This window comes from Cicer arietinum, unplaced genomic scaffold (genome assembly GCF_000331145.2).
Source record: "Cicer arietinum cultivar CDC Frontier isolate Library 1 unplaced genomic scaffold, Cicar.CDCFrontier_v2.0 Ca_scaffold_5784_v2.0, whole genome shotgun sequence".
NCBI classification, from domain to species: Eukaryota; Viridiplantae; Streptophyta; class Magnoliopsida; order Fabales; family Fabaceae; genus Cicer; species Cicer arietinum.
This window is the reverse complement of record NW_027339431.1, coordinates 1,806,906-1,824,972: the sequence shown is the minus strand read 5'-3', so window position 1 is coordinate 1,824,972 and position 18,067 is coordinate 1,806,906.

Below are 18,067 nucleotides of genomic sequence, written 5' to 3'. Positions count from 1 at the left end.
AATGACATAAACACACCTATTGGATGCACAAGATTGGTTAAAACCCTAATTGGACAAGAATAATCAAGGTAAGACGAAGAGGACCTAAATGTTTATCCAATCGAAAATGACCTAAATTTTCATCCAATGACACAAACACACCTATTGGATGCACAAGATTAGTTAAAAACCCTAATTGGAAAAGAATAAGCCTAGGGAGGACGAAAATGACCTAAATGTTCATCCAATGACACAAACACACCTATTGGATGCACAAGATTAGTTTAAAACCCTAATTGGAAAAGAATAAGCCTAGGGAGGACGAAAATGACCTAAATTTTCATCCAATGACACAAACACACCTATTGGATGCACAAGATTAGTTAAAAACCCTAATTGGAAAAGAATAAGCCTAGGGAGGACGAAAATGACCTAAATTTTCATCCAATGACACAAACACACCTATTGGATGCACAAGATTAGTTAAAAACCCTAATTGTAAAAGAATAAGCATAGGGAGGACGAAAATGACCTAAATTTTCATCCAATGACACAAACACACCTATTGGATGCACAAGATTGGTTAAAACCCTAATTGGACAAGAATAAGCCAAGGGAAGACGAAAATGAACTAAATGTTTATCCACGGACACAAACACACCTATTAGATGCACAAGATTGGTTAAAAACTCTAATTGGACAAGAATATTTATAGGGAGGACGAAAATGCCCTAAATTTTCATCCAATGACACAAACACACCTATTGGATGCACAAGATTGGTTAAAAACCCTAATTGGAAAAGAATAAGCCTAGGGAGGACGAAAATGACCTAAATTTTCATCCAATGACACAAACACACCTATTGGATGCACAAGATTAGTTAAAAACCCTAATTGGAAAAGAATAAGCCTAGGGAGGACGAAAATGACCTAAATTTTCATCCAATGACACAAACACACCTATTGGATGCACAAGATTGGTTAAATACCCTAATTGGAAAAGAATAAGCCAAGAGAGGACGAAAATTACCTAAATGTTCATTCAATGACAGAAACACACCTATTGGATGCACATGATTGGTTTAAAACCTTAGTTGGACTAGAATAAGTCTAGGGAAGATAAAAATGACCGAGATGTTCATCCAATGACATAAACACACCTATTGGATGCACAAGATTGGTTAAAACCCTAATTGGACAAGAATCTTGGATGCTCAAGATTGGTTAAAAATCCTAATTGGACAAGAATCTTGGATGCTCAAGATTGGTTAAAAATCCTAATTGGACAAGAATCTTGGATGCTCAAGATTGGTTAAAAATCCTAATTGGACAAGAATCTTGGATGCTCAAGATTGGTTAAAAATCCTAATTGGACAAGAATCTTGGATGCTCAAGATTGGTTAAAAATCCTAATTGGACAAGAATCTTGGATGCTCAAGATTGGTTAAAAATCCTAATTGGACAAGAATCTTGGATGCTCAAGATTGGTTAAAAATCCTAATTGGACAAGAATCTTGGATGCTCAAGATTGGTTAAAAATCCTAATTGGACAAGAATCTTGGATGCTCAAGATTGGTTAAAAATCCTAATTGGACAAGAATCTTGGATGCTCAAGATTGGTTAAAAATCCTAATTGGACAAGAATCTTGGATGCTCAAGATTGGTTAAAAATCCTAATTGGACAAGAATCTTGGATGCTCAAGATTGGTTAAAAATCCTAATTGGACAAGAATCTTGGATGCTCAAGATTGGTTAAAAATCCTAATTGGACAAGAATCTTGGATGCTCAAGATTGGTTAAAAATCCTAATTGGACAAGAATCTTGGATGCTCAAGATTGGTTAAAAATCCTAATTGGACAAGAATCTTGGATGCTCAAGATTGGTTAAAAATCCTAATTGGACAAGAATCTTGGATGCTCAAGATTGGTTAAAAATCCTAATTGGACAAGAATCTTGGATGCTCAAGATTGGTTAAAAATCCTAATTGGACAAGAATCTTGGATGCTCAAGATTGGTTAAAAATCCTAATTGGACAAGAATAAGCAGAGGGAGGGCGAAAATGACCTAAATGTTCATCCAATGACAGAAACACACCTATTGGATGCACAATATTGGTTAAAAACCATAATTGGACAAGAATAAGCTAAGGGAAGAAGAAAATGCCCTAAATGTTTATCCAATGACAGAAACAAACCTATTGGACTAGAATAAACCTATGGAGGACGAAAATGACCTAATTGTTTATCCAATGACACAAATGAACTTATTGGATGCACAAGATTGGTTAAAAACCCTAATTGGACAAGCATAAGCCTAGGGACGACGAAAATGACCTAAATGTTCATCCAATGACACAAATGAACTTATTGGATGCACAAGATTGGTTAAAAACCCTAATTGGACAAGCATAAGCCTAGGGACGACGAAAATGACCTAAATGTTCATCCAATGACACAAATGAACTTATTGGATGCACAAGATTGGTTAAAAACCCTAATTGGACAAGCATAAGCCTAGGGACGACGAAAATGACCTAAATGTTCATCCAATGACACAAATGAACTTATTGGATGCACAAGATTGGTTAAAAACCCTAATTGGACAAGCATAAGCCTAGGGACGACGAAAATGACCTAAATGTTCATCCAATGACACAAATGAACTTATTGGATGCACAAGATTGGTTAAAAACCCTAATTGGACAAGCATAAGCCTAGGGACGACGAAAATGACCTAAATGTTCATCCAATGACACAAATGAACTTATTGGATGCACAAGATTGGTTAAAAACCCTAATTGGACAAGCATAAGCCTAGGGACGACGAAAATGACCTAAATGTTCATCCAATGACACAAATGAACTTATTGGATGCACAAGATTGGTTAAAAACCCTAATTGGACAAGCATAAGCCTAGGGACGACGAAAATGACCTAAATGTTCATCCAATGACACAAACACACCTATTGGATGCACAAGATTGGGTAAAAACCCTAATTGGACTAGAATAAACCTTTGGAGGATAAAAAAAACCTAAATGTTCATCCAATGACACAAATCAACTTATTGGACGCACAAGCTTGGTTAAAAACTTTAATTGAACAAGAATAAGCCAAGGGAGGACGAAAATGACCTAAATATTCATCCAATGACACAAACACACCTATTGGATGCACAAGATTTGTTTAAAACCCTAATTGGACAAGAATAAGCCTAGGGAGGACGAAAATGACCTAAATGTTCATCCAATGACACAAATGAACTTATTGGATGCACAAGATTGGTTAAAACCCTAATTGGACAAGAATAAGCCTAGGGAGGACGAAAATGACCTAAATGTTCATCCAATGACACAAATGAACTTATTGGATGCACAAGATTGGTTAAAACCCTAATTGGACAAGAATAAGCCTAGGGAGGACGAAAATGACCTAAATGTTCATCCAATGACACAAACACACCTATTAGATGCATAAGATTGGTTAAAAACCCTAGTTGGACAAGAATAACTCTAAGGAGCACGAAAATGACCTAAATTTTCAATCAATGACACAAACACACCTTTGGATGCACAAGATTGGTTAAAAACCCTAATTGGACAAGAATAAGCAGAGGTAGGACGAAAATGACCTAAATGTTCATCAATTGACACAAACACACCTAATTGATGCACAAGATAGGTTTAAAACCTTTGTTGGACTAGAATAAGTCTAGGGAGGATGAAAATGACCTAAATGTTCATCCAATGACACAAATGAACTTATTGGACGCCCAAGATTGGTTAAAAACCCTAATTGGACAAGAATAAGCAGAGGTAGGACGAAAATGACCTAAATGTTCATCAATTGACACAAACACACCTAATTGATGCACAAGATAGGTTTAAAACTTTTGTTGGACTAGAATATGTCTAGGGAGGATGAAAATGACCTAAATGGATGCACAAGATTGGTTAAAACCCTAATTGGACAAGAATAAGCCAAGGGAAGATGAAAATGACCTAAATGTTTATCGACGGACACAAACACACCTATTGGATGCACAAGAATGGTTAAAAACCCTAATTGGACAAGAATAATTATAGGGAGGACGAAAATGCCCTAAATGTTCATCCAATGACACAAACACACCTATTGGATGCACAAGATTGGTTAAAACCCTAATTGGACAAGAATAAGCAGAGGGACGATGAAAATGACCTCAATGTTCATCCAATGACACAAATGAACTTATTGTATGCACAAGATTAGTTACAAACCCTAATTGGACAAGAATAAGCAGAGGGACGATGAAAATGACCTCAATGTTCATCCAATGACACAAATGAACTTATTGTATGCACAAGATTAGTTACAAACCCTAATTGGACAAGAATAAGCAGAGGGACGATGAAAATGACCTCAATGTTCATCCAATGACACAAATGAACTTATTGTATGCACAAGATTAGTTACAAACCCTAATTGGACAAGAATAAGCAGAGGGACGATGAAAATGACCTCAATGTTCATCCAATGACACAAATGAACTTATTGTATGCACAAGATTAGTTACAAACCCTAATTGGACAAGAATAAGCAGAGGGACGATGAAAATGACCTCAATGTTCATCCAATGACACAAATGAACTTATTGTATGCACAAGATTAGTTACAAACCCTAATTGGACAAGAATAAGCAGAGGGACGATGAAAATGACCTCAATGTTCATCCAATGACACAAATGAACTTATTGTATGCACAAGATTAGTTACAAACCCTAATTGGACAAGAATAAGCAGAGGGACGATGAAAATGACCTCAATGTTCATCCAATGACACAAATGAACTTATTGTATGCACAAGATTAGTTACAAACCCTAATTGGACAAGAATAAGCAGAGGGACGATGAAAATGACCTCAATGTTCATCCAATGACACAAATGAACTTATTGTATGCACAAGATTAGTTACAAACCCTAATTGGACAAGAATAAGCAGAGGGACGATGAAAATGACCTCAATGTTCATCCAATGACACAAATGAACTTATTGTATGCACAAGATTAGTTACAAACCCTAATTGGACAAGAATAAGCAGAGGGACGATGAAAATGACCTCAATGTTCATCCAATGACACAAATACACCTATTGGATGCACAAGAATGGTTAAAAACCCTAATTGGACTAGAATAAACCTAGGGAGGACGAAAATGACCTAAATGATTATCCAATGACACAAACACACCTATTGGATGCACAAGTTTGGTTAAAACCCTAATTGGACAAGAATAAGCAGAGGGACGATGAAAATGACCTCAATGTTCATCCAATGACACAAACACACCTATTGGATGCACAAGATTTGTTTAAAACCCTATTAGGACAAGAATAACTCTAGGTAGGACGAAAATGATCTAAATTTTAATCCAATGACACAAACAAACGTATTGGATGCACAAGATTGTTTAAAAACCCTAATTGGACAAGAATAAGCCAAGCGAGGACGAAAATGACCTAAATGTTCATCGAATGACACAAACACACCTATTGGATGGACAAGATTGGTTAAAAACCTTAATTGGACAAGAATAAACGGAGGACGAAAGTGACCTAAATGTTCATCCAATGACAGAAACACACCTATTGGATGGACAAGATTGGTTAAAAACCTTAATTGGACAAGAATAAACGGAGGACGAAAGTGACCTAAATGTTCATCCAATGACAGAAACACACCTATTGGATGGACAAGATTGGTTAAAAACCTTAATTGGACAAGAATAAACGGAGGACGAAAGTGACCTAAATGTTCATCCAATGACAGAAACACACCTATTGGATGGACAAGATTGGTTAAAAACCTTAATTGGACAAGAATAAACGGAGGACGAAAGTGACCTAAATGTTCATCCAATGACAGAAACACACCTATTGGATGGACAAGATTGGTTAAAAACCTTAATTGGACAAGAATAAACGGAGGACGAAAGTGACCTAAATGTTCATCCAATGACAGAAACACACCTATTGGATGGACAAGATTGGTTAAAAACCTTAATTGGACAAGAATAAACGGAGGACGAAAGTGACCTAAATGTTCATCCAATGACAGAAACACACCTATTGGATGCACAAGATTGGTTTAAAACCATAGTTGGACTATAATAAGTCTAGGGAAGATAAAAATGACCTAGGTGTTCATCCAATGACATAAACACACCTATTGGATGCACAAGATTGGTTAAAACCCTAATTAACCAAGAATAATCTAGGGAAGACGAAAAGGACCTAAATGTTTATCCAATGACACAAACACACCTATTGGATGGACAAGATTGGTTAAAAACCCTAATTGGAAAAGAATAAGCCTAGGGAGGACGAAAATGACCTAAATGTTCATCCAATGACACAAACACACCTATGCGATGCACAAGATTGGTTAAAAACACTAATTGGACTAGAATAAATCTAGGGAGGACGAAAATGACCTAAATGTTCATCCAATGACACAAACACACCTATGCGATGCACAAGATTGGTTAAAAACACTAATTGGACTAGAATAAATCTAGGGAGGACGAAAATGACCTAAATGTTCATCCAATGACACAAACACACCTATGCGATGCACAAGATTGGTTAAAAACACTAATTGGACTAGAATAAATCTAGGGAGGACGAAAATGACCTAAATGTTCATCCAATGACACAAACACACCTATGCGATGCACAAGATTGGTTAAAAACACTAATTGGACTAGAATAAATCTAGGGAGGACGAAAATGACCTAAATGTTCATCCAATGACACACATGAACTTATTGGATGCACAAGATTGGTTAAAAACCCTAATTGGAAAAGAATAAGCTAAGAGAGGACGAAAATTACCTAAATGTTCATTCAATGACAGAAACACACCTATTGGATGCACAAGATTAGTTTAAAACCTTAGTTTGACTAAAATAAGTCTAGGGAAGATAAAAATGACCGAGATATTCAACCAATGACATAAACACACCTATTGGATGCACAAGATTGGTTAAAACCCTAATTGGACAAGAATAAGCCAAGGGAAGACGAAAATGACCGAAATGTTTATCCAATGACACAAACACACCTATTGGATGCACAAGATTTGTTAAAAACACTAATTGGACTAGAATAAATCTAGGGAGGACGAAAATGACCTAAATGTTCATCCTATAACACAAATGAACTTATTGGATGCACAAGATTGGTTAAAAACCCTAATTGGACAAGAATAAGCAATGGAAGGACGAAAATGGCCTAAATGTTTAACCAAAGACACAAACACACCTATTGGATGCACAAGATTTGTTAAAAACCCTTGTAGGACAAAGGTAAGTCTAGGGAGGATGAAAATGACCTAAATGTTCATCCAATGACACAAACACACCTATTGGATGCACAAGATTGGTTAAAAACCCTAATTGGACAAGAATAAGCCGAGGAAGGACGAAAATGACCTAAATGTTCATCCAATGACACAAACACACCTATTGGATGCACAGGATTTTTTTAAAACCCTAATTGGACAAGAATAAGCCTAGGGAAGATTAAAATGACCTAAGTGTTCATCCAATGACACAAATGAACGTATTGGATGCACAAGATTGGTCAAAAACCCTAATTGGACAAGAATAAGCCGAAGATGGTTAAAAATGGCCTAAATGATCAACCAACTACACAAACACACGAATTGGATGCACAATATTGGTTAAAAACCCTAGTTGGACAAGATTAACTCTAGGGAGAATGAAAATGACCTAAATGTCCATCCAATGACACAAACACACCTATTGGATGCACAAGATTGGTTAATAACCCTAATTGGACAAGAATAAGCAGAGGGAGGACGGAAATGACCTAAATATTCATCGAATGACACAAACGCACCTATTCGATGCACAAGATTGGTTTAAAACCTTAGTTGGACTATTATAAGTCTAGGGAGGATAAAAATGACCTAGATGTTCATCCAATGACACAAACACACCTATTGGATGCACAAGATTGGTTAAAAACCCTAATTGGACAAAAATAAGCCAAAGGAGGAAGAAAATGACCTAAATGTTCATCCAATGACACAAACACACCTATTGGATGCACAACGTTGGTTAAAAACCCTAATTGGACTAGAATAAACCTAGGGAGGACGAAAATGACCTAAATGTTCATCCAAAGACACAAACACACCTATTGGATGCACAAGATTGGTTAAAAACCCTAATTGGAGAAGAATAAGCAGAGGGAGGACGAAAATGACCTCCATGTTAATCCAATGACACAAACACACCTATTGGATGCACAAGATTGGTTAAAAACCCTAGTTGGACAAGAATAACTCTAGGGAGGACGAAAATGACCTAAATTTTCATCCAATGACACATACACACCTATTGGATGCACAAGATGGGTTAATAACCCTAGTTGGACAAGAATAACTCTAGGGAGGACGAAAATGACCTAAATTTTCATCCAATGACACATACACACCTATTGGATGCACAAGATTGGTTAAAAACACTAATTGGACAAGAATAAGCCAAGGGAGGACGTAAATTACCTAAATGTTCATCCAACGACAAAAACACACCTATTGGATGCACAAATTTGGTTAAAAACCCTAATTGGACAAGAATAAGCCAAGGGAGGACGAAAACTACCTAAATGTTCATCCAATGACAGAAACACACCTATTGGATGCACAAGATTGGTTAAAAACCCTAGTTGGACAAGAATAACTCTAGGGAGGACGAAAATGACCTAAATTTTCATCCAATGACACATACACACCTATTGGATGCACAAGATTGTTTAAAAACCCTAATTGGACAAGAATAAGCCAAGGAAGGACGAAAATGATCTAAATGTTCATCCAATGACACAAACACGCCTATTGGATGCACAAGATTTGTTTAAAACCCTAATTGGACATGAATAAGCCTAGGGAGGACCAAAATGACCTAAATGTTTATCCAATGACACAAACACACCTATTGGGTGCACAAGGTTAGTTAAAATCCATAGTTGGACAAGAAAAACTCTAGGGAGGACGAAAATGACCTAAATTTTCATCCAATGACACAAACACACCTATTGGATGCACAAGATTGGTTAAAAACCCTAGTTGGACAAGAATAACTCTAGGGAGGACGAAAATGACCTAAATTTTCATCCAATGACACAAACACACCTATTGGATGCACAAGATTGGTTAAAAACCCTAATTGGACTAGAATAAACCTACGGAGGATAAAAATAACCTAAATGTTCATCCAATGACACAAATCAACTTATTGGACGCACAAGATTGGTTAAAAACTTTAATTGGACAAGAATAAGCCAAGGGAGGACGAAAATGACCTAAATGTTCATCCAATGACACAAACACACCTATTGGATACACAAGATTGGTTAAAAACCCTAATTGGACAAGAATAAGCCAAGGGAGGACGAAAATGACCAAAATGTTCATCGAATGACACAAACACACCTATTGGATACACAAGATTGGTTAAAAACCCTAATTGGACAAGAATAAGCCAAGGGAGGACGAAAATGACCAAAATGTTCATCGAATGACACAAACACACCTATTGGATACACAAGATTGGTTAAAAACCCTAATTGGACAAGAATAAGCCAAGGGAGGACGAAAATGACCAAAATGTTCATCGAATGACACAAACACACCTATTGGATACACAAGATTGGTTAAAAACCCTAATTGGACAAGAATAAGCCAAGGGAGGACGAAAATGACCAAAATGTTCATCGAATGACACAAACACACCTATTGGATTCACAAGATTGGTTAAAAACCCTAATTGGACAAGAATAAGCCAAGGGAGGACGAAAATGACCAAAATGTTCATCGAATGACACAAACACACCTATTGGATGCACAAGATTGGTTAAAAACCCTAATTGGAATAGAATAAACCTACGGAGGATAAAAATGACCAAAATGTTCATCCAATGACACAAACACAGCTATTGGATGCACAAGATTTGTTTAAAAGCCTAATTGGACAAGAATAAGCCTAGGGAGGACGAAAATGACCTAAATGTTCATCCAATGACACAAACACACCTATTGGATGCTCAAGGTTGGTTAAAAACCCTAGTTGGACAAGAATAACTCTAAGGAGAACGAAAATGACCTAAATTTTCAATCAATGACACAAACACACCTTTGGATGCACAAGATTGGTTAAAAACCCTAATTGGACAAGAATAAGCCAAGGGAGGACGAAAATGACCTAAATGTTCATCCACTGACACAAACACACCAATTGGATGCACAAGATTGGTTAAAAATCCTAATTGGACTAGAATAAACCTAGGGAGGATGAAAATGACCTAAATGTTCATCCAATGACACAAATGAACTTATTGGACGCACAAGATTGGTTAAAAACCCTAATTGGACAAGAATAAGCAGAGGTAGGACGAAAATGACCTAAATGTTAATCAATTGACACAAACACACCTAATTGATGCACAAGATAGGTTTAAAACCATTGTTGGACTAGAATAAGTCTAGGGAGGATGAAAATGACCTAGATGTTCATCCAATGACATAGAATAAGCCAATGGAGGACGAAAATTACCTAAATGTTAATCTAATAACAGAAACACATCTAGTGGATGCACAAGAGTGGTTAAGAACCGTAATCGGACAAGAATAAGCCAAGGAAAGACGAAAATAACCTAAATGTTCATCGTATAACACAAATGAACTTATTGGATGCACAAGATTGGTTAAAAACCCTAATTGGACAAGAATAAGCAAAGGAAGGACAAAAATGGCCTAAATGTTCAACCAACAACACAAACACACCTATTGGATGCACAAGATTGATTAAAAACCCTAGTTGGACAAAAGTAAGTCTAGGGAGGATGAAAATGACCTAAATGTTCATCCAATGACACAAACACACCTATTGGATGCACAAGATTGGTTAAAAACTCTAATTGGACAAGAATAAGCCAAGGGAGGACGAAAATGACCTAAATGTTCATCCAATGACACAAACACACCTATTGGATGCACAAGATTGGTTTTTAACCCTAATTGGACAAGAATAAGCAGAGGGAGGACGAGAATAACCTAAATGTTCATCCAATGACACAAACACACCTAATGGATGCACAAGATTGGTTTAAACCCCTAGTTGGACTAGAATAAGTGTAGGGATGATGAAAATGACCTAGATATTCATCCAATGACATAAACACACCTATTGAATGCACAAGATTGGTTAAGAACCCTAAATGGACAAGAATAAGCCAAGGAAGGACGAAAATGACCTAAATGTTCATCCAATTACACAAACACACCTATTGGATGCACAAGATTGGTTAAAACTCTAATTGGACAAGAATAAGCCAAGGGAAGACGAAAATGACCTAAATGTTTATCCAATGACACAAACACACCTATTGGATGCACAAGATTGGTTAAAAACCCTAATTGGACTAGAATAAACCTAGGGAGGACGAAAATGACCTAAACGTTCATCCAATGACACAAACACATCTATTGGATGCACAAGATTGGTTAAAAACCTTAATTTGACTATGATAAACCTAGGGAGGACGAAAATGACCTAAATGTTCATCCTATAACACAAATGAACTTATTGGATGCACAAGATTGGATAAAAACCCTAATGGGACAAGAATAAGCAATGGAAGGACGAAAAATGGCCTGAATGTTTGACCAACGACACAAACACACCTATTGGATGCACTAGATTGGTTAAAAACCCTAGTTGGACTAAAGTAAGTCAAGGGAGGATGAAAATGACCTAAATGTTCATCCAATGACACAAACACACCTATTGGATGCACAAGATTGGTTAAAAACCCTAATTGGACAAGAATAAGCCTAGGGAGGACGAAAATGACCTAAATGTTCGTCCAATGACACAAACACACCTATTGGATGCACAAGATTGGTTAAAAACCCTAATTGGACTAGAATAAACCTAGGGAGGATGAAAATGACCTAAATGTTCATCCAATGACACAAATGAACTTATTGGATGCAGAATATTGGTTAAAAACTTTACTTGGACAAGAATAAGCCAAGGGAGAACGAAAATGACATAAATGTTCATCCAATGACACAAACACATCTATTGGATGCACAAGATTGATTAAAAACCCTAATTGGACAAAAATAAGTAGAGGGAGGACGAAAATGACCTAAATGTTCATCCAATGACAGAAACACACCAATTGGATGCACAAGATTGATTAAAAACCCTAATTGGACAAAAATAAGTAGAGGGAGGACGAAAATGACCTAAATGTTCATCCAATGACAGAAACACACCAATTGGATGCACAAGATTGATTAAAAACCCTAATTGGACAAGAATAAGCCAAGGGAGAACGAAAATGACATAAATGTTCATCCAATGACACAAACACACCTATTACATGTACATGATGGGTTAAAAACCCTAGTTGGACAAGAATAAGTCTTGGGAGGATTAAAATGACCTAGGTGTTCATCCAATGATACAAATGAACGTATTAAATGCACAAGATTGGTTAAAAACCCTAGTTGGACAAGAATAACTCTAGGGAGAACGAAAATGACCTAAATGTTCATCCAATGACACAAACACACCTATTGAATGCACAACATTGGTTAAAAACCCTAATTGGACAAAAATAAGTAGAGGGAGGACGAAAATGACCTAAATGTTCATCCAATGACAGAAACACACCTATTGGATGCACAAGATTAGTTAAAAACTCTAATAGGACAAGAATATGCCAAGGGAAGACGAAAATGCCCTAAATGTTTATCCAATGGCACAAACACACCTATTGGATGCACAAGATTGGTTAAAAACCTTAATTGGACTAGAATAAAACCAGGGAGGACGAAAATGACCTAAATGTTCATCCAATGACACAAATGAACTTATTGGATGCACAAGATTGGTTAAAAATCCTAATTGGACCAGAATAAGCCAAGGAAGGACGAAAATGACCTAAATGTTCATCCAATGACACAAACACACCTATTGGATGCACAAGATTGGTTAAAAAAACCTAATTGGACTAGAAGAAACCTAGGGAAGACGAAATTGACCTAAATATTCATCCAATGACACAAATGAACTTATTGGAAGCACAAGATTGGTTAAAAATCCTAATTGGACAAGAATAAGCCTAGGCAGAACGAAAATGACCTAAATGATCATCCAATGACACAAATGAACATATTTGATGCACAAGATTGGTTAAAAACCCTAGTTGGGCAAGAATAACTCTAGGGAGGACGAAAATGACCTAAATTTTAATCCAATGACACAAACACACCTATTGGATGCACAAGATTGGTTAAAAACCCTAATTGGACAAGAATAAGCCTAGGGAGGACGAAAATGACCTAACTGTTCATCCAATGACACAAACACACCTATTGGATGCACCAGATTGGTTAAAAACCCTAATTGGACAAGAATAAGCCTAGGGAGGACGAAAATGACCTAACTGTTCATCCAATGACACAAACACACCTATTGGATGCACCAGATTGGTTAAAAACCCTAATTGGACAAGAATAAGCCAAGGGAGGACGAAAATGACCTAAATGTTCATCCAATGACACAAACACACCTAATGGATGCACAAGATTGGTTTAAAACCCTAGTTGGACTACAATGTGTCTAGGGAGGATGAAAATGACCTAGATGTTCATCCAAAGACATAAACACACCTATTGGATGCACAAGATTGGTTAAAAATGCTAATTGGAAAAGAATAAGCCAAGGGAGGACGAAAAATACATAAATGTTTATCCAATGACCCAAACACACCCATTGAATGCACAAGATTGGTTAAAAATCCAAATTAGACTAGAATAAACCTAGGGAGGACGAAAATGACCTAAATCTTCATCCAATGACTCAAAAACACCTATTGGATGCACAAGATTGGTTAAAAACCCTAATTGGACTAGAATAAACCTAGGGAGGATGAAAATGACCTAAATGTTCATCCAATGACACAAACACACCTATTGGATGCACAAGATTGGTTAAAAATCCAAATTAGACTAGAATAAACCTAGGGAGGACGAAAATGACCTAAATGGTCATCCAATGACACAAATGAACTTATTGCATGCACAAGATTGGTTAAAAACCCTAATTGAACAATGATAAGCCAAGGGAGGACGAAAATTACCTAAATGTTCATCCAATGACACAAACACACCTATTGGATGCACAAGATTGGTTAAAAACCCTAGTTGGACAAGAATAAGTCTAGGGAGGATAAAAATGACCTAAATGTTCATCCAATGACACAAACACACCTCTTGGGTGCACAAGATTGATTAAGAACCCTAGTTGGACAAGAATAAGTTTAGGAAGAACGAAAGTGACCTAAATGTTCATCCAATGACACAAACACACCTATTGGACGCACAAGATTGGTTAAAAACCCTAATTGGACTAGAATAAACCTAGGGAGGACGAAAATGACCTAAATGTTCATCCAATGACACAAATGAACTTATTGGATGCCCAAGATTGGTTAAAAACCCTAATTGGACAAGAATAAGCCAAGGGAAGACGAAAATGCCTTAAATGTTTATCCAATGACACAAACACACCTATTGGATGCACAAGATTGGTTAAAAACCCTAATTGGACTAGAATAAACCTAGGGAGGACGAAAATGACCTAAATGTTCATCCAATGACACAAATGAACTTATTGGATGCCCAAGATTCGTTAAAAACCCTAATTGGACAATAATAAGCCAAGGGAAGACGAAAATGCCTTAAATGTTTATCCAATGACACAAACACACCTAATTGATGCACAAGATTGGTTAAAAACCCTAATTTGACTAGGATAAACCTAGGGAGGACGAAAATGACCTAAATGTTCATCCTATAACACAAATGAACTTATTGGATGCACAAGTTTGGTTAAAAACCTAATTGGAGAAGAATAAGAAAGGAATGACGAAAATGGCCTAAATGTTCAACCAACAACACAAACACACCTATTGGATGCACAAGATTGGTTAAAAACCCAAGTTGGACAAGAATAAGTCTAGGAAGGATGAAAATGACCTAAATGTTCATCCAATGGCACAAACAAACCTATTGGATGCACAAGATTGGTTAAAAACCCTAATTGGACAAGAATAAGCCAAGGGAAGACGAAAATGACCTAAATGTTTATCCAATGACACAAACACACCTATTGGATGCACAAGATTGGTTAAAAACCCTAATTCGACTAGAATAAACCTAGGGAGGACGAAAATGACCTAAATGTTCATCCAATGACACAAATGAACTTATTGGATCCACAAGATTGGTTAAAAATCCAAATTGAATAAGAATAAGCAGAGGGAGGACGAAAATGACCTAAATGTTCATCCAATGACACAAACACACCTATTGGATGCACAAGATTGGTTTAAAACCCTAGTTGGACTAGAATAAGTCTAGGGAGGATGAAAATGACCTAGATGTTCATCCAATGATACAAACGCACCTATTGGATGCACAAGATTGGTTAAAAACCCTAATTACACAAGAATAAGCCAAGGGAGGACGAAAATGTTGTAAAATATGACCTCTATTGTCTAAAAAGGTATATGACGGTTTTTAAAAAATGCAAGATTGATAATCAATTTAACAAAAGAACACTTTTATTAAACTAATGATAAATCACGGTCCCAAGGAATTGTTTCTAAGCAATGGTTCGCACTTACATGTATTGACTAATTACTAGTTCAACATATACAGTAATTGTTATACAAATTAATCAAGATACAAGCATGCAATCAAGATTAATCATACAATCATACAATGATACAATGCAAGATGGAAATAAAGAGTAAGGGATAGAGAGTAGTGCACCACGATTTTTATACTGGTTTAGCCGTCTATCTGACGACCTACATCCAGTCCCGAAATTAAACGATTTCAGCCTTTTCAATAGAATCTTTTAGAGTGTTTTGCAGATGTTCCAGCGCTCTCGGCCTATCAATCTTAAAACTCTCTCTCTATTCTATTTGGCAACCACTGTATTCCAGAATTTCTCTACAAACTCTTCCAAGATCACAGTCAAGCTTCTTCTTGATGAGCCCTCTCAACAATGAAGATAACTACAAGTTTCACTACTGGATTTTTATCAGTTCTTTCTTTACAAAGTCTTTGTTGTAGAAAATATAAAAGATATACGGAATTTGTTTCAATCACTTGCAATGAATCTCACACAAGAAGTTGTATGTCCATTTGAGTGTTTGTGAGATCATTCTCTTTTTTTCTCAAGAGGTCTTTTTCAGCTCTCTATTGATTATGAATAATCGTTGGTTCTGGGTCTGAAAAAGCAATATCAAAGGTTATTCAAATGTGAGAGAAAATTGTTTAAAGTGTTATCAAAGTCTTTTTGAGAAAGTGATTGAAAACCGTTTATATAGTGTCTGAAAAACAACATATAAATCGATTTCCCAATCGATTCATTAATGTAATAAAACACGCTCAATCGATTCCCCAATCGATTATCGCAAGTCTTGTTTTTCTTGAATCTTGAAACTACATAAACTAATCGATTATTTTAATACATTTTTCGGAAGATTATGTGTAGTTTATATTTGAATCCATTGCATAATCGATTTAAGGTGTTTTGTTCCAACAACGAGATCAAAACAATGGATTACTCAGTCGATTCATTAAGTCACATAATCGATTCATTAATACACATAATCGATTTGGCCATATACTGAGTGTTCCTTGTAACTCAAATTTTTGTGCCAATCTATTTGCCAATCGATTTGGTTTAAAACAGGGATTTAGCTTACTTCAAGTAAATCAATGTGCCAATCGATCAAGTGTTATGTTTCTGAAAAGAGTGATTTTACCAGTTTGTTCATTTCAATCGATTGCCTAATCGATTGATACCAAACTTGTTTCAAATTGAATTTTTTTTACACAATGGATTGTCCAATCGATTGTGTTTGTCACAGACCATGTTCCTTATGAAATCTTATTTACGAAATCAATTGGCCAATCGATTAGCGTATTAAATGGCTTGGCCCTGTTACTTGCACAATCGATGTGTCAATCGATGTATCCAATTAGTTTTAGTCTATGTGATTTGAACAATCGATGTGCCAATCGATTAGCGTGCTAAAAGGCTTGCCTCTGACTTGTACAACGTTTATCAATGATTGTGCCAGTCGATTGCCTAATCGATTGTTTAATCACAGACTACACATTTTCATACAACCCTTTTACAGAATCGATTTCCTAATCGATGTGCTTAGTAAATTTTCCAACTTTTGTTGATTCCTTGAGTTTCAAGCGATTGTCTCAAGTATGTAGGGTTGAGTTGTTGTTCCTGAAATCTTACTCAGTTAAAATGTTAGATTTATCACATGATGTATGAACATTGTATGTTTGTTAATTATGTCAAAATTAGGATTAAGGGGACTTAAGTCCAACAGTCTCCCCTTTTTTGCATAAGTGACAAGCATACAATTTTAACTTGAGTTTAGCATTTCAAGGAATTTACCAATATAGGTACCAGTAACAGAGCATAATATCAGAGCATAAGTACCAATACTATTTACCAATATCTGAGTAATTTAAGTAGTCATCAGAGCAGCAATTTGTAGCAGCAGTAGTAGTAAAATTTAATTCCAGTACAAAAACAACACAAGTAGCATGTAAAAGTTACCGCAAGTTATAATTTCTCTCCCCCTATGTCAGTTAATGTAAAAAGCAGTAAAAGGAGAGAGTAGCAAAAAAAAATTTCTCCCCCTATGTCAGTAAACATAAGCACTGGGGAAAATTATGGTGTTAGAGCATACAAAAAAACAAAGTATTAGAGCAAAAAATAACATATGCAGATTAAACAGATTATGGAAATATAGATCAGAGAACAATTGAATAAACGTGCTCATTTGTCATATATTGAAGAAAATGGTACAGCAATAACAAGACATTAAATCACAACAAAGAACCTAAAAACCTAATCACCTAAACTAGGTTGTTCCTCACTATTAGCTAAGGGAGAGGTAGAG